The sequence below is a fragment of the Giraffa tippelskirchi genome, chromosome 1 (genome assembly GCF_054371585.1).
Source record: "Giraffa tippelskirchi isolate mGirTip1 chromosome 1, T2T-mGirTip1v1.2.pri, whole genome shotgun sequence".
In the NCBI taxonomy this organism is placed as follows: Eukaryota; Metazoa; Chordata; class Mammalia; order Artiodactyla; family Giraffidae; genus Giraffa; species Giraffa tippelskirchi.
The window spans coordinates 9,462,424-9,481,517 of NC_137275.1; the positions used below are offsets into that span (position 1 = coordinate 9,462,424).

At 40.4% G+C, this 19,094-nt stretch overlaps 1 long non-coding RNA gene across 1 annotated transcript in view; it reads right to left on the minus strand.

Annotated features, from left to right (window-relative positions):
• The window catches only part of LOC145538891 (uncharacterized), a 37,632-nt gene extending 20,901 nt beyond the window's left edge, over positions 1–16,731 (minus strand). Inside the window, exons 1-2 of the long non-coding RNA XR_014077316.1 lie at positions 16,625–16,731; positions 8,539–8,794 (exon numbers count right to left, since the gene is read on the minus strand). This is a non-coding gene — a long non-coding RNA (uncharacterized LOC145538891). The remainder of the gene's footprint in view (positions 1–8,538; positions 8,795–16,624) is intronic.
• Positions 16,732–19,094: the final 2,363 nt, after the last annotated feature.

A 19,094-nucleotide genomic window follows, 5' to 3' on the forward strand; every position in this document is an offset into this window, starting at 1 on the left:
GATTATCCCCAAGATAAAGAAATGCAATAAAGCAAAATGACTGTTTGAGGAGGCCTTACAAATAGCTGTGGAAAGAAGAGAAGTGAAAAGCATAGGAGAAAAGGAAAGATATACCCATTTGAATGCAGAGTTCCAAAGAATAGCAAGGAGAGATAAGAAAGTCTTCCTCAGTGATCAATGTAAAGAAATAGAGAAAAACAATAGAATGGGAAAGACTACAGATCTCTTCAAGAAAATTAGAGATATCAATGGAACATTTCATGCAAAGGTGGGCACAATAAAGGACAGAAATGGTATGGACCTAACAGAAGCAGAAGATATTAAAAAGAGGTGGCAAGAATGCACAGAAGAACGGTACAAAAAAGATCTTCACAACCCAGATAACCACAATGGTGTGATCACTCACCTAGAGCCAGACATCCTGGAATGTGAAGTCAAGTGGGCCTTAGGAAGCATCGCTATGAAAAAAGCTAGTGGAGGTGATGGAATTCCAGTTGAGCTATTTCAAATCCTAAAAGATGATGCTGTGAAAGTGTTGCACTCAATATGTCATCAAATTTAGAAAACTCAGCAGTGGCCACAGGACTGGAAGGTCAGTTTTAATTCCAATCCCAAAGAAAGTCAATGCCAAAGAATGCTCAAACTACCGCACAATTGTACTCATCTCACATGCTAGTAAAATAATGCTCAAAATTTTCCAAGACAGGCTTCAGCAATACATGAACTGTGAACTTCTAGATGTTCAAGCTGGTTTTAGAAAAGGCAGAGGAACCAGAGATCAAATTGTCAACATCTGATGAATCATGAAAAAAGCAAGAGAATACCAGAAAAAAAACCTCTACTTCTGCTTCATTGACTATGCCAAAGCCTTTGACTGTGTGGATCACAACAAACTGTGGAAAATTCTTCAAGAGATGGGAATACCAGACCACCTGACCTGCCTCTTGAGAAATCTGTATGCAGGTCAGGAAGCAACAGTTAGAACTGGACATGGAACAACAGACTGGTTCTAAATAGGAAAAGGAATACATCAAGGCTGTATATTGTCACCCTGCTTATTTAACTTATATATAGAGTACATCATGAGAAATGCTGGGCTGGAAGAAGCACTGGCTGGAATCAAGTTTGTTGGGAGAAATATCAATAACCTCAGATATGCAGATGACACCACCCTATGGCAGAAAGTGAAGAAGAACTAAAGAGCCTCTGATGAAATTGAAAGAGGAGAGTGAAAAATTTGGCTTAAAGCTCAATATTCAGAAAACTTAGATCATGGCATCTGGTTCTATCACTTCCTGGCATAGAAATAGGGAAACTGGCTGACTTTATTATTATTATTATTATTATTATTATTATTTTGGCTCCTAAATCACTGCACATGGTGATTGCAGCCATGAAATTAAAAGATGCTTACTCCTTGGAAGGAAAGTTATGACCAACCTAGACAGCATATTAAAAAGCAGAGACATTACTTTGTCAACAAAGGTCCATCTAGTCAAGGCTATGGTTTTTCCAGGAGTCATGTATGGATGTGAGAGTTGGACTATAAAGAAAACTGGGCGCAGAAGAATTGATGCTTTTGAACTGTGGTGTTGGAGAAGACTCTTGGAAGCCCCTTGGACTGCAAGGAGATCCAACCAGTCCATCCTAAAGGAGATCAGTCCTTGGTGTTCATTGGAAGGACTGATGCTGAAGCTGAAACTCCAATACTTTGGCCACCTGATGCAAAGAGGTGACTCATTGGAAAAGACCCCGATGCTGGGAAAAATTGATGGCAGGTGGAGAAGGGGACGACAGAGGATGAGATGGTTGGATGGCATCAGCGACTCAATGGACATGAGTTTGAGTAAGCTCCAGGAGTTGGTGATGAACAGGGAGGCCTGGCATACTGCGGTTCATGAGGTTGCAAAGAGTCGGGCACGACTGAGCGACTGAACTGAACTGAACTGAAGACTGTGTAAATATTGAAGGTCCCAACATATCCTAATGTTGAATCATCAAATTAGAACCCTGAATTTTGATTTACAGGGAGTTAATATTAACCTTCAAATCCCAACGAAAATGTAATGTACAAAACAGGTGAACATGAGATGAGGTCATAGAAGAAAATAATTTAGAGACATGTGGAATACAAAGCTAGAATAAAGTATGTGTCACTTATTCAGAATTTCCACTTGCTATCTGGAATAGGAATGGGGGTCATGATGTAGGAATGCCTTTGGATACAGGAGGATTGTGTATAGGGCAGCAAAATTCATTTCAGATCTATCTGAATGAAGTTCAGAGATAACAATACGCTTTTTGCTCTGGGTAAGACTAGCTCATAAACAGAGAGAGTAAGCTTGCTTCCAGACAGACATTTGAAGTGATGCCAGACAGGTAGAGAAAGCAAAGGATGACAGCAGCTTGCCATGCAGTAAAGGAAGAAGATAAAAATGATATCTACACATAATGAAACCCTGAAATTTTAGCTGTGATATAAATCATGCCCAGCTCATTAAAGCCCAGCAAAGAAGATGATTTTGATTTTCACCTCAGTGATCATTAAGGAGGTAAAATGCAAATATGATCAAGTTTTGACCTGACAGAATCATGAGATACCTTTGAACTTTGCTACTAACAAAAGTTTGGAAAGCATGCTTAATTAGAATTTTCCCAGTATAAACATGATTAGAGACACTTTATATTTCACCCATGTGTATACATTCCCTTTTTCTAACCACTTCCTAAGTTCAGATCATCACTCATGCTCTCAGACTTGTGGGAACCCCTAAAAAGCATAAAATACGTTTGAGATCATACATTCCAAGTTGGTTTGTTATAATGAAAAACTGACACCTTCATAGCAGGTGAAACACAGCTGTATGTTCTGCTTTTTGGTCTATTTAGTTTTTGTTTGACAGCTGCCCATCCTAGCTTGGGCAGAATGCAGTCAGGAGATTGCAGGATGTATGTCATGGAGTATCCTGCCTGAATAGCTATGATGTCTGGGCATCATCAGTCAGATGTGTTCTGGTTTAATGAGATGTCCACGGCTTCCATGATTTCTCTCTTTTTCCAAGATACCACCTGGTTATAATATTTCCATTCTCTATTTTATCCTGTCAGTGGAATGTCTCCTGTCCGCCCCCTTTGGATCAATTTTCCTACTACACACAATTCTTAGCATCAGTTTATTCTTTCAGCTATTCCTTAAGTCAGATTTGGACTTTGGCAAGACCAATATTCTCTGTTGGAAAATTATAACTAGCCACATTGCCCTCAACCATAGGAGTTCCTGCTGGATCCTTGTTCTCAGTTGCCATAGGGGGGAAAAAAAGTTATCCTGCAAACTTCTAACACCCATTCTGTTTTATAACAAATATTGACCGGAACAGAAATTGTAGTAGGTTTTCCTAGACGTCAAGTAAGAGATATCTGGAAATATTCTTTCTTGGCATTTGAAACCTAGAACCTGATCGATCTGTGGAATGATCTTCACTATGTACCTCATGGTGCTCTTTGCCTGTCCCACAGAATTATAGCTTTTCTTTACTGTTCAGCTGGGACTGGAAGCCTGCCTGTCTGAAACTGGGTTTGATTCTGGGGATCCTCTCATTCACTTAGCGTTTGCTAGACCTCTAATTTCTCAGAGGATTGAACGTTGATCAGAATTTCTAAGCAGTGGCTGAGCGGAGTTCCAGTGGAAAATTCTCCTACCCTTCACCATCTGGCTTCAAGTATTGTCACCACCTGAATACTCTCATTGCCTTCCTCCTGTTCCCTAGAGTCCACGCTCTGATATAAATGCCAAACCAGAGAAAGTGTGAGCTCTCTATAGTCCTGAGGGCATTCTAATTGGAGTAACTTTCTTTTCCTGTAATGAAGGCAGGCATTCCAAACTTATTCAACACAACTTACACAGTAAGACCCCCGAGGGACAGCAATTTCTGACATTAGTAAGGAGAGCCAAGTAACGGTTTAGCATCTCCTTAAGAGTGGATTCTTTCTTGGCTCACTCAAATCCCCAACCCCAGGGAGCCGTGAACAAAGGCCACTAGCAGAGCAAAGGAGTCAGGTCTTCTGCTTCCCTTGTTACCGTTAGCGGATCACCTACTGAACTTCAAGAATGACTCGCACAGAGCTGTTTAACATGTGTTTTCTCAAACTGGCCCCAGCTGTGGGTCACACTGTCTAGGAGCACACGAGCATTTTAAAATTTTGCAACAACCAGAGCTTCTAGGTCACCTTAATTCAAGACCAAATAAATATAAGGTTTGATAAGACTCCACATGCCCATCTCAGTTTTTAAAGTATTAAAATTTCAAAAGAAAGAAAAGAAAGAAAGAGACAGAGAGAGAAAAAGAAAGAACTTTGATATCTGATAAGAATTCTCTCATAAGGAATGTATATATCAAAAGATACTTCTGGACTATTGAAGTTAGACAAGAAAAAAACAGAGAAGCATGAATCATTATTTATATAAAACAAAGTTAATTGTGAATTATTTTTTGATGACTTCCAAGTTCCAATTTAAATGTCATGAGATGTATTTGTGTGTAAAAATGCAGTGATTATTTTCCTTTTGAGATGGAGATAAAGAGTGACACTCTTAGTTGTCTTGAATAACTATTATCTTCATAGTAGTTCTTATGGTGCAGGAAAGATTGCTGGCCTTCTTGGCTTCTATCCTTGAGTCTTTACTAAATTATTTCTATTGTAACAAGGCACGCTTGAATTTACCAAACCTGTGCAATTAGGGGATGAATAGTTGAGTCACTTGGGTTGAGTGTGTTTCAAGTGTGATAATTACTGGTTTTCAATACCAGTAACTTTCTTACATAGAGAAATATTGATGTACAAATGTTCAAATGAACCAATGAGAGCATTCATTTGAGACTATTCATGAACTTAGTTAATGAGAACAGATATCCATGCCAGAAAAGAACATCTGCAAGACTTCTCTATAAATGCTAAAGTACAATTTTTCTCATGGACAAACATTGAGAAACAGAAGGATTTTTGATGTGTTTCTTGGTTTTTACAAAGATGTTTATCCCCAGGTATTTAAACTTCCCTATCATACTCGTAGATCTAGTAATTTTTGGTTTAAGGTTTGAGAATGTGTGAGCAGAGAGAAGGAAGAAGTGCAAGTATGTTATAGTTTATCATGATATGAATACACGGCATCACACTAAAATTAAAACTCTTTATTAATTATAGCAGTGTATACATATTCCGGGGGCTTTCCTAGTGGTTCAGATGGTAAAGAATCTGTCTACAATGCAGGAGATCCAGATCCAGATCCAGATACCTGGGTCAGGAAGATCCCCTGGAGAAGGGACTGGCAACCCACTCCAGTATTCTTGCCTCGAGAATTCCGTGGACAGAGGAGCCTGGTGGGGTATAGTCCATGGGGTTGCAAAAAGTCAAACACGATTGATTTTTATGGCTATAGCTTAAAAAATCTTCCCACTGTTAGAGGAAGCACACTGATTGAAACTGCCCATCCTGCCCAGGCAACATAGTAACTATTTGCATGAGTTGTTTTATGACAGGCGGTCCTGGTAAGAACAGGAAACTAATAAGCCTCCACTAACCAGAAGAGTTTGAAAAAGGTCAAAAAGAGCCACCACCTGTCCGAGCACCTCCCCGAATCCTTCTCTCTGGCATCCATCTTGGCTGAACAAGGCATGCGCCACCATGAAGGACTCTGAGTCAGAATGATTGGCTAAAGACAACCCAGAAACTAATCCCATCACCATAAAACCCGAGACTGCAAGCCATGAGACAGAGCTGTTCTCCAGAATTCTCTTACCCTGCTCTCCACCCGGGTGCCCTTTCCCAATAAAATCTCTTGCTTTGTCAGCACATGTGTCTCCTCGGACAATTCATTTCCGAGTGTTAGACAAGAGCCCAGTTTCGGGCCCTGGAAGGGGTGCCCCTTCCTGCAACACCACCACTGATGTTCTTAAATGATTCTAAGTTCCATTGTGAAAATACTGAATAAAGCTGAATAAATTATACCCCTGCTATGACATATAGTAGGAAGTATATTTCAGAAAGATCCTCTTGAGAAGGGAATGGCAACCCACTCCATTATTCTTGCCTGGAGAATCCCATGGACAGAGAAGCCTGGCGGGCTACAGTCCGTGGGGTTGCAGAGAGTCGGAGATGATTGACTCAGTCATTCGTGTCATACACACACAGACACACACACACACACACACATATTCAGTTTTGGAAGACTGATTAAGTTGAACACTTTTGAGATGAGAATTTTGTTGCTTTAAAAAAGAGTTTAGAAAATTGCTGTCACGATCTTGTGAACAATGGATTATTGTAGAGCAAATGTAAAATTGACGCAGGAGGTAGACAATTGGTGTTCAATCCCCGTGGACAGAAACCCCAAAATATCAATAGCAGGACAATTGAGAGAGGAGGCTGGGCCCTGCCCAGATAAAAGATAAGAGGCCATATGTTTCTCATTCTTGAAGTCAGGAGGCCTTCCTGACTATAAAGAAGGAATTAATTCCCAAAGCATAAATGATGTTGAGGGCCTGAGACCAGAGCCAAATTGATTTCTCATTCAGTTCATTTATGTAAGGTAAGCATTGGTTATGAAAGGTATTTATTCCATCACTTTCTCTCTTTGCTATCATGGCTATTTTGGACTTTACAGTAAGAAATTAAATTTGTTTGATAGAAAGAAATTGATAATTATTTTTATTAACACTAGAAGCAGAAGCCCTGGTCTCCATTTGTTCCAATGCATGCTGTGAAATGAAATGTTTTCTGCTTTACACTCTGGCAGTTAACGAGCCTTTTCCAAGTGCAGATTTCTGAGCCCAGGTGCAACAGTCACCTATTGGGAAGCCATTAGCTACTTTCACCATTGTAAGCACTGAGGTGGGGCAGGGGAGGGGATATGAGAGGCCATCCACCACTTTTACTATCTCTTAAGGGAAACAAGGAATTATTATGTGAGCAATAAAAACCAACAAAAAAAGCAGAATTGAAAAAAAAGAGGATTGTTTCCAAACAGCTAGATGCATATGAAACAAATGATTTCAGCAAGCCCTGACACTAGCATCTTCCCATACATGGAAGATTGTGATATCTCTTTGTGTGCCAGATTTAGTTTTCTCTTAATTAACGCTAATTTTTTTTTTTCCTATTCAGATTACTTGCCCTTTTCTGCAAACGTCCTCCCCCAGCTCCCTGGAATCGGCTCTCTCTGGGTCACCTGAGATACTGTGTCTGGGCTCCAGTCCTAACATTCCCACTGAATAAAATTTATTTCTAAACTTTGGGGCTTCCCTGGTGGCTCAGATTGTAAAGAATCACCTGTAATGCAGGAGACTCAGGTTTGATCCCTGGGTCGGGAAGGTCCCCTGCAGAAGGGAATGGTGATCCACTCCAGTATTGTTGCCTGGAGAATCACATGGACAGAGGAGCCTGGTGGGGTACAGTCCATGGAGTCACAGAGTTAGACACAACAGAGCAACTAAGCATGCACTCAGGTTTTAGGCTGCCAGTATTTTTTTTAGCCAAAAATGCAGTAACAGACTAATCAGGGACTTCTAGAAGATCTGGTTCAATGTAAAGATATGTAATGTTCCAGGTGCTTGACTCTGGGCTGCCCACTCCTAGACGTTTATTTCTTGACCTCATGTGCTTGGGGTTCCCCTGGCTGTACATCTGGCACCATCAATGACTCAGAGTGCATCTTGAGGTAAGTACTGTAAAGTCCCAAATTAGAAGCGCCTTTGCAGCAGAATGTCAGCTCTGATGCCAGTACTTCTGCACTGGAAGCATATGGATCTATCTTTAATCAACTAGATAGCGAAGAACTTCAAGCGTGTGTCCAGGAATTCAGCCGTGAGGTGACTCTCATCAACCAATGTCCCTGCATTGTAGTGAAGATCCTCTGTGCCACAAAAAACACCAGATGCAGCCAAATATATAAATTAATTAACTCAAAGGAAAAGAAACTGCCATGAGGCAGGATCCATTCTAGACACTAGAAATATAACGGGCAAAACTAACAAACCCTTCTTTCAAGGAATTTTAATATCGTTGGAGAAGAAAAGATAGTAAGTGAGATTAAAAAAAAAAACAGTAAAATATTTATTTGATTAAGAGTCATCTCACTGGAAAAGACCCTGATGCTGGAAAAGACTGAGGGCAAGAGGAGAAGGGGACAACAGAGGATGAGATGGCTGGATGGCATCACCGACTCCATGGAGAGGAGCCTGGTGTGCTAAAGTCCGTGGGGTCACAGAATCAGATACTACTGAGTGAATGAACAACAACAAAGGAATAATTACTAAGGAGACCAGAATAAAGCAAAGACAGAAAGTTTTTTGAAATCGTGTGAATGTTTTTTACATGGTTGAAAGCAAAGATGAGTCAAAACTCCTTCATCGTCTTATTAAAATAAATCTTTCTAGCTTCATCTCTTACTTCGTTGACCACACAGAACCTCAGTTCTTTTTTGGTCAATTATTTCTCTCTGTGAAGCTTTCTCTCATTTCTACCTAGAAAATGTCAGCTTACCATTTAAGACCCAGGTCAAATTTTATCTCTGAGAAACCATCCATGACTCCACAGGAGGGTGACAGTTCTCTCCTCTCAAGGATTTCCCAGCATCTCAGCAGCTCATGCAGGATCTCACTGCCTTTTGATTATTGCTTGTGACAAGCTGTCTGCAAGACTCTGCAAGGGTTGGAAGGGAAAGGCCTTGTTTTTCTTCCCTTCTCAATTCCCAGCGGCCAGTGTGGGGTCTAGGATATCAGGGAAGCTCAATAAACATCTGTTGAAATAGAGTCAAGGAAAATGAGGTGAGAGAAACTATCTAAGAGACATAAGAGCTTCCTGTTTCTTGGTTTTGTGAGGCTTGTCCTTGGCAGAGAATAACATACATGGAGTATACTAAATACCTACACTGATGTTTTGCTGAATGTAAATTAAAAGATTTTAGAATAAATAATAGTGAGACAAGAAATATCTTTTTAAAAATTCTATCCACATTTTTGACATATCTCCCTAAATTATACTTGTAAAGATCCAAGTGATGGTATTCTTATGGAGTTCAAGTAAAAAAATAAAAAAGTATATATATATATATATATATATATATATATGCTGTGGTATGCTCAGTTATGCCCAACTCTTTGCAACGCTTTGGACTACATCCTGCCAGTTTCCTCTGTCCATGGGATTCTCTGGGCAAGAATGTTGGAGTGGGTTGCCATTTCCTCCTCCAGGGCATCTTCCCATGTCTTTTGAGTCTCCGGCATTGCAGGCAGATATTTTACTGCTGAGCCACTGAATAAGCTCATGTATATGGGTTTCTCTAGCAGCTCAGATAGTAAAGAATCTGTCTGCAATTCAGGAGATCAGGGTTTAATCCCTGAGTCAGGAAGGTCCCCTGGAGAACGAAATGGCTACCCACTCCAGTATTCTTGCCTGGAGAATTCCATGGACAGAGGAGTTGGCAGGCTACAGCCCATGGGGTCTCCAAGAGTCGGACACAACTGAGAAACTAACACTTTCACACTTTTTCACATATATATGTATATAACCTGAGTTGATGTTTCTAGTGCTGTCTTTTGTAGTATTTGAAGATCCATATATTCTCTTATATGACTTCTTTTAATTTGTCACATGGACTCAGCAAGGTAATAACACTTTGAATTTTCAGATGAGTATAGAGAGCTTGGTATTTTTCTCTTAGCTAGATGAAGAGCCACCATTTATTAGGCACTTGTTAAGTGTTGGTCACTCTGCCAAACCTCCCTTCTGACACATTAACCCATTTTGTGCATCAAAGACTATGACACAATCAAAGACTTGAGCAATTGAGGACTAGACAGTCTACAGAATCATAGCCCAAGAACACACATTCAGAACTTGAGTCAGTCCTGGCCAGTCTCTTCACCGTAGCTCATTAGCGTATCTAGTATATGCTCTGCCTCATACTCAGGTAACATGTAGGAAGTGGCATTTAGGTTCATTTGATCCAGAGGCCAAACTCTGTCACATACAGTGGAGCATTCTTCTGTGCTGCTTCTTTTGTTTGTACAAAAGCTGGAAGAGGTCTCCAGCTTCCAGTTCTATTTGCCATGAAGTGATGGGACCCGATGCCATGATCTTTGTTTTCTGATTGTTGAGCTTTAAGCCAACTTTTTCACTCTCCTCTTTCATTTTCATTAAGAGGCTCTTTAGTTCTTCTTCACTTTCTGCCATAAGGGTGCTGTCATCTGCATATCTGAGGTTATTAGGCAACCGTTTCAAAAGAGGGGAAAATACCTGCCGTATTAGTCAGAAAAGACTGGTTATGCTGTGTAACAAATGACCTCAACATCTTAGTGACTGTAATGGCAAATGTGTATTTCTTGCTCAATTTGCACTGATCACAGGACATGGAGCTGATCATTTCAGTTTCTCAGAGTTCCAGGCTGATGAAACAGTATCTGACTGGTCACTTGGCAGAAGGAAAGAAGACTATGGAGAAACACTACATAGCCCCACATGTTAATTCTCTCCTTGGTTTATTGACCAAGCTAATTCTAGGTCCTCACCACATTTCAATTAGGCTGCTGCTGCTGCGTCGCTTCAGTCGTGTCTGACTCTGTGCGACCCCATAGACGGAAGCCGACCAGGCTCCGCTGTCCCTGGGATTCTCCAGGCAAGAACACTGGAGTGGGTTGCCATTTCCTTCTCCAATGCATGAAAGGGGAAAGTGAAAGTGAAGTCGCTCAGTCGTGTCTGACTCTTTGCGACCCCATGGACTGCAGCCTACCAGGCTCTTCTGTCCATGGGATTTTCCAGGCAAGAGTACTGGAGTGGGGTGCCATTGCCTTCTCATTCCCAGAAGGAAAGAGAGAGAAATCTTATGAGGAAACTTCTTGGTTGTCACCCCTGCTCTATCATCTTCATGGGACCAAAGGAGATAAGCATATAAAAAAGATTTTGAATTGTTTTCTTTTTAATTGGAGTAAAATTGCTTTACAATGTTGCATTTGTTTCTGCTGTACAACAACGTGAATCAGATATAAATACATATATATGTCCTCTCTCTCTTTAACCTCCCTTCCACCCCCTATATCCCACCCCTCAATGTTATCACTGAGCACCGAGCTGAACTCTGTGTGCTACACATTACGTTCCCACTGTGCTGTGTTGCGCTTAGTTGCTCAGTTGTGTCCGACTCTTTGCAACCCCATGGACAGTAGCCCATCAGGCTCCTCTGTCCATGGGGATTCTCCAGGCAAGAAAACTGGAATGGGTTGCCACGCCCTCCTCCAGGGGATCTTCCCGACCTAGGGATCAAACCCAGGTCTCCCTCATTGCAGGCAGATTCTTTACCATCTGAGCCACCAGTGAAGCCCCAGGTCCCACTAGCTCTCTATTTTACACATGGTAGTGTGTATATGTCAATGCTACTTTCTCAATTAATCCCACCCTCTTCCCCTGCTGTGTCCACATGTCGTTTTCTGTGTCTGCATTTCTATTCCTGCCCTGCAAATAGTTCCATCAGGATTTTGCAAATTGTAAAGTATTATATAAACATAAGATATAATAATGATATAATGAGCATAATTATTGAAAAATTGGAGAACAGGATATGAGATTCCATATTAGATTTCATTTACTGAGGACTTGGAATATTTTGTGGATTGAAAAAAAAATGTTAAGAACAAAGTTCCTTGTATGCTTGTGGTATTATATTTTTATCTTGAGACCGATAAACTTTCTTTCCCACTTGGTACACATAATAGTAACTCATGTTCATATTCCCATCCCTCAGATTAATTAGGACCTACAACTGTGACTACATTTTCCTATCAGTGGTTCCATCATGAGAGCTGCATAATGTTGATTATAACAGCTGGCATTTTATCATTTGTTTCACTCTGCAATTTTTACTTTCTAATTGTGTACATCTCCTCACATATGTTAATAGGAAGCTCACATAGAAAGTGAGGAGCAAATAACAAACAAAGGTTAAGACTCTGAAATAGTTGATTTTCTTGAGGTTACAAATGGTACAAGATGCTGAGAAAATTCAAAAGTTGTTCAAATTTCACATCTTCAAATGAGTATCAGGAAAGTATGCTGTTTTCAAACAGATGAGGTATTATACCATGCTGAAGCCCCCAGATTATGAAGTATGTTTTCCAAAATCTAAGAGTTAGAAGACAGAGAGACAGAGAGAGAGAATACATTCTTTGAAATTCTCTAGTTGTGATCTATGTTCTCATGCAGCCTACCCATGTTTCATTTTTCTGATGTCTGCTGCTTCCATTAACCACATTTGTACCTTTCTGGGGGCTAGCTTGAGTAGGTTTTTCCACTTTTCATTTTGTTTTCTCTTCGTAAATGACCACATTTTTAGGAAACCACTATAAGCTTTACCATATGTTTTCTGTTACAGCTTTGTGACATGTTCCTCTTTTAAAAAATAATGTATTTTTATGGAAGTATAGCTGATTTACAATGTTGTGTTAATTTCTGATGTACAGAAAAATGACTCAGTTATATGCATATATACATTTTAAGTCATTTTTGATTATGGTTTATGTGACATGTAATGTGTTCCTCTTTTTGATTCACAATTTACCTTGTAAATATACACAAGTGGCCCACATCTCATAATTTATTGGACATTATCTTAAATCAGTCAACACATATATGTTGGATACCTCCTCTGCGCATACACTGGCTAGTCTCTGAGAAGAGTCTAAAAGCAAACAGGCATCCCCTTGTCCTTTGGATGTGCTCAGACGCTCAATTGTGTCCAGCTCTTTTTAATCCCATGAACTGCAATCCACCAGGTTCCTCTGTCCATGGGATTCTCCCAGCAAGAATACTGAAGTGGGGTGCCATTTCCTCCTTCAGGGGATTTTCCCAACTCAGGGATTGCACCTGTGTCTCTTAAGTCTCCTGCCTTGGCAGGCAGATTCTTTACCACTGAGCCACCTGGGAAATCCATCCATTGTATAAATCAAATGTATAGTGAGATTAGTTATAATATTAAAGGTAGGTGCCATTTTCAAGCGTATACTATGTATTCTAAATGATATTAATCAGTTTCTCTCTCTGTATTGTAATGAACCCTCACAATGACTGATGGGCTTCCCTAGCAGCTCAGATGGTCAAGAATCTGCCAGAAATGCAGCAGACTCGCGTTCGATTCCTGGGTCAGGAAGATCCCCAGAGAAGGGAATGGCAACCCACTTTCCTATTCTTGACTGGAGAATTCCATGAATAGAAGAGCCTGGCAGGCTTCAGTCCATGGGGTCGCAAAGAGTCAGAAATGATTGAGCAACTAACACTTTCACTTTACTTTTTTCCCTGCAGTGACTCATAAGATGAATATTATTATCCTCTTACTGTTTATGTATGAGGATATTTATGGTTGAATTGCTTCTCCGGTGGCTCATCGGTAAAGACTCTGCCTACAATGCAGGAGCCACAGGAGATGCAGGTTTAATCCCTGGTCAGGAAGATTCCCTGGAGTAGGGCATGGAAACCCACTCCAGTATTCTTGCCTGGAGAATCCCATGGACAGAGGAGCCTGGAGGGCTACAGTCCATAGTGTCACAGAGTTTGACATGACTAAAGTGACTTTGCATGCAGGCACATGATTGAATTCCTAAAGAAAGTTGCCTCAAACTACATCTTATTGCATGACAAAGCCTGGAAATCAGTTCTGATTCCAGATTCTAAGCTAAGTTGAAAGTTTGGGGACTAACATTCTTGATGTAGAAACAAGGCATTCATATATTAAGATTAAGCAATGAAATACTAAAGAGTAATTTAACAATACCCAAAGCATCACAATCCAGTTTGTGATTGACAAAAATGTCCTAAAAATAGTAAATGGTGCTGTTTGTCCATATGTCCAAAGAGACTAGAGGGGTCACAGTGATCTGGAATTTGCTCTACAGACTTTATTTATGAGGGTTATATTAACCTTACCATTAGTGGTCCCATCCCTGAGGCAAGGTAGATAATTATACTAGGACTATGCTGCTAAGTCGCTTCAGTCGTGTCCGACTCTGTGCGACCCCATAGACGGCAGCCCACCAGGCTCTGCCGTCCCTAGGATTCTCCAGGCAAGAATACTGGAGTGGGTTGCCATTTCCTTCTCCAGTGCATGAAAGGGAAAAGTGAAAGTGAAGTCGCTCAGTCATGTCCAACTCTTAGCGACCCCATGGACTGTAGCCTACCAGGCTCCTCTGTCCATGGGATTTTCCAGGCAAGAGTACTGGAGTGGGGGTGCCATTGCCTTCTCCCACTAGGACTATGAGCTTGATGGAAAAAGCCCACTCATTGGAAAAACCCTGATGTTGGGAAAGATTGAAGGCAGGAGGAAAAGGGGATGGTAGAGGATGAGATGGTTGGATGGCAACACTGACCCAATGGACATGAGTTTAAGCAAGCTGCAGGAGAAGATGAAGGACAGGAAAGCCTGGCATGCTGCAGTCCATGGGGTCAGAAAGAGTCAGACAAGACTGAGTGACTGAACAATAACAGCAAATGCTCTCATAGTGCTTGGGTTTCCTTGTTTGTAAAATAGAAGTAATGCAGTTTATCTATTACCCAGAATTGAGATAATGGATGTGGATACTGGAAATGCTTAAGGCTTTCCTGACAGCTCAGTTGGTAAAGAATCCGCCTGCAATGCAGGAGACCCTGGTTCAATTCCTGGGTCAGGAAGATCCGCTGGAGAAAGGATAGGCTACCCACTCCAGCATTCTTGGTCTTCCTTTGTGGCTCAGCTGGTAAAGAATCCACATACAATATGGGAGACCTGGGTTCGATCCCTTGGTTGGGAAGATCCCCTGGAGAAGGGAAAGACTACCCACTCCAGTATTCTGGCTTGGAGAATTCTATGGACTGTACAGTCCATGGGGTTGCAAAGAGCTGGACACAACTGAGCAACTTTCACTTTAACTGGAAATGCTTAAACTGGTGTGAAGGGCCTTTGGAAGTATTAATGATTTGACCTAATTAACAAGTAGGCACTGATTCTTAGGTGATGTAAGCATTACCTCGTTCTTTATATTATGTTAGCTTTTCCAGCACGGCACAGTTGGGAGAGAATTTGCCGGCCAATGCAAGATTTGCAAGAGATGATGTTTAATCCCTGAATTGGGAAGATCCCCTGGAAAAGAGAACGGCAACCCACTCCAGTATTCTTGCCTGGAAAATTTCATGGACAGAGAAACCTGGCAGGCTTATAAATCCATGAGGTCTCAAAGAACTGGACATGATTTAGTTGCTGAGCACACATCACACTTGAGAGAGGTGTGGGTAAATACAAACAACAATTCAAAAATGTTACAGATTTTTTTTTTGATAAAGGGGATGAATGAAGGTCAGTTTTGTAAAAAGTTTATATTACATGATAGAATAATATTCAGTCAAATGTTTGAAGGGAAAGAAAGGAAAAATCACTTGTGCTGAAGAATGTATTTGGCAGTTTATGTTGGTTACTTGCCTAAATGTGATCTTCCTTGCCTTTCTATCAGTCAGCTTCTGAAATGTTCTCCTATCTCATGGTAACTCTAGTGATAAGAAAACTTATGCCTGGATCTTATACAAAACATTTCACAATTGCATAATGCATGGTCTACATTTTACTTAATGTCTTTAAGCCTCAGCAGACTTGTGTATAAAATGGGAATTACTTTATGGGAACACAGTGTCAGACTTACCGTTCAAGTTCAAGTGATGTTTGTCTGGTACCAGAAATGAAATTCAAGAACTCCTGGGAGCATTTGTGTGTACAGGGGGATTTGACAAACTCTGAAGCATTTTTCAGCTCTTTGCTTCTGATTAGTGTTACTTTTTAAGTTTCGTTGTGCAATACTGGAATATTTTGAAATTTGGGAGAGGGCAAGAGTGATAAAAAAGCAGGTTGTACAAAAAGGCAATATGTAGTTACTTTTACATCGTCATTGAGAGCTCATTTGAGTGCTTCATCAAACTAATTATTTTATAGCATCCTCACTGTGGCAGGGAGACCTATATGTTTGAACCAGTGTAGAGATTTCACTGATGAGATAAAGGTTCCATACTGCGGTTTGATGTAGAAGTACACGTTTTCAGATATATCACACTTTAATATAATTAGCAATTGTATGGATGATCTACTCTCCCTAAACTAAAATTACTCTGAATATAAATAATCTGCAATTTGGCAGGATTTTGCACAGATGCCCCAGTGCCCTCTTCATTATGTCTCTGTGTGTGTGCGTGCACCCGCATGCACACATTTATTTTCAGCATTTGCATTTTTTATTGACTCTTCACAATTTTTGGCAAGGTGATGGTGGTGGTTAGGGAAAACGTGTCAGCACGCAGTTGGTTTGCATGGAATATGTTGCCAAAGATCAATTTACACTGTTACAGTTCTGAGCTGTCATTCTGCGGTGGATTGCCATCACTCTAAAGCATGCTTGGTTGGTGAAGGAACTTATTCGAACTGTGTTGAAGACCTCAGTCTATGGTTCAGGAATCAGACTGCTACTTTCATTCTAAATTAACCATCTCAAAGAACTTTATCACATGGGATTCCTTACTCTTAAGTGACTTCTAATAAAACAGTGTACCCACCGAGAATGCCTACCGTATCATGTCTTCTGTTCACATGCCGCCTCTCAATACACTGACCAATCCTTACCCTGGGGACTGTGCAGAGGAACATTGGTCATTCATAAAGCAGCCAGGAACATCAGCTTTCAGGCCCTAAATGAGGCAGCTTAGAGTTCTCCTACGACAGTGTTTATGTCACAATCAACTAGAAATCACCTTATGTTAGTGAGATTTTGATAGGCTCTTTGAGACTAAAAGTTAAATGCAAAAATATATAAAGAACTCTGACATTAAACTGATTCAAGGACTGTAAATAAATAACATCATCCCCAAATAAAAGTGTAATTTCTTTCAAAATAATCTGTTAAATGAAATAATTCTCAAGTGTATTTTGAGAAACAAAATTATGAAAATTTACTTACTTCAATCATTATTTGGAGAAGACAATAGCAATCCACTCCAGTACTCTTGTCTGGAGAATCCCATGGATGGAGGAGCCTGGTAGGCTGCAGTCCCTGGGGTCACTCGGAGTTGGACACAACTGAGCGACTTCACTTTCACTTTTCACTTTCATGCATTGGAGAAGGAAATGGCAACCCACTCCAGTGTTCTTGCCTGGAGAATCCCAGGGACGGCGGAGCCTGGTGGGCTGCTGTCTATGGGGTCGCACAGAGTGGACACAACTGAAGCGACTTAGCACCAGCAGCAGCAATCATTATTTAATATTTCAATATTCTCCCTATGTATGTATTAATGATATTATCTTTTATCCATATATATGTGTGTACTTTTATATATTTATGCATAAAGTTCTTAGGAAGAATATAATTTATCTAAGAACTCAAAGGAAAACTAAGATCATGGTATCTGGTCCCATTACTTCATGGCAAATAAATGGGGAAACAATGGAAACAGTGACAAACTTTATATTTTGGGACCCAAAGATCACTGCAAATGGTGACTGCAGGCATGAAATTAAAAGATGCTTGCTCCTTGGGAGAAAAGTTATGACCAACCTAGACAGCATATTAAAAAGCAGAGACATTACTTTGCCAGCAAAGGTCCATCTAGTCAAAGCTTTGGTTTTTCCCATAGTCATGTACGGATGTGAGAGTTGGACAATAAAGAAAGTTGAGTGCCATAGAATTGATGCTTTTGAGCTGTGGTGCTGGAGAAGACTCTTGAAAGTCCCTTGAACAACGAGGAGATCCAAAGGAAATCAGTCCTGAATATTCATTGAAAGGACTGATGCTGAAGCTGAACCTCCAATACTTTGGCCACCTGATGCGAAGAACTGACTCATTTGAAAAGACCCTGATGCTGGGAAAGATTGAAGGCAGGAGAAGAAGGGGGTGACACAGAATGAGATGTTTGGATGGCATCACCGACTCAAGTGACATGAGTTTGAGTGAGCTCCGGGAGTTGGTGATGGACAGGGAAGCCTGGTGTGCTGCAGTCCATGGGGTCACAAAGAGTTGGACATGACTGAGTGACTGAACTGAAGACTCCTAACTTGAAAATTTGGCTTCTTTGCATTTTACATCTAATTATCACCAAATTTGATAGAATTTACAAGTTCAAAGATATAAGGAAATGCAGGGTTAACCAATCTCAAAGTATTCTTAGTAAAGTAAAATTACAAGTAGGGTATATAAATATATATATATATACATATGTATATATATACACACACATGCAAATGCATATATAATGTACATATGTGTATATATATATATACACATACACACTTGTAAGATACATATAGTGCATGTATGTATATAAAGTGAAAAAGTGAAAGTGTTAGTTATTCGTTCATGTCCAACTCTTTGCAAACCCATGGACTGTAGCCTGCCAAGCTCCTGGTTCGTGGAATTCTCCAGGCAAAAATAGTGGAGTGGGTAGCCATTCCTTTCTGGGGATCTTCCTGGCCCAGGGATTGAACCACGGTCTCCTGCATTACAGGCAGATTCTTTACCACCTGAGCCACCAGGGAAACCCATATGTGTTAACACATAAAGGTGTATATTATATATTAGGTGCATATGTGTATCTGTATATATGTATCTTATATTATATATGCATATATAATACATTTGTAATATATTAATATTTATGTAGAGGCTTCCCTGTGGCTCAGATGGTAAAGCGTCTGCCTGCAAGGCAAGAGACCCAGGTTCGATCCCTGGGTCGGGAAGATCCCCTGGAGAAGGAAATGGCAACCCACTACAGAGGTATGTGTATATATATGTATTTGAAAATTGTTTCCTGCTTTACAACTCCTAGGGACATTTATTTTTATATTGATGTATTAAATGCTCTGAGGTATCCTGCAGTAAAGAAATTATTTTAGTGTTATTTAATCTGGAGTGGGAGTTTTTCTAAATTTTTTGACTCAAAGCTATTCTCCATTGTCATGCATAACCACTTTAGTTTCCTGCAGAAGGAGCATTCTATTGTTGCTACTTTTAGAAGTGTGAAATTAAACACTTTAAATGAGCATAAAA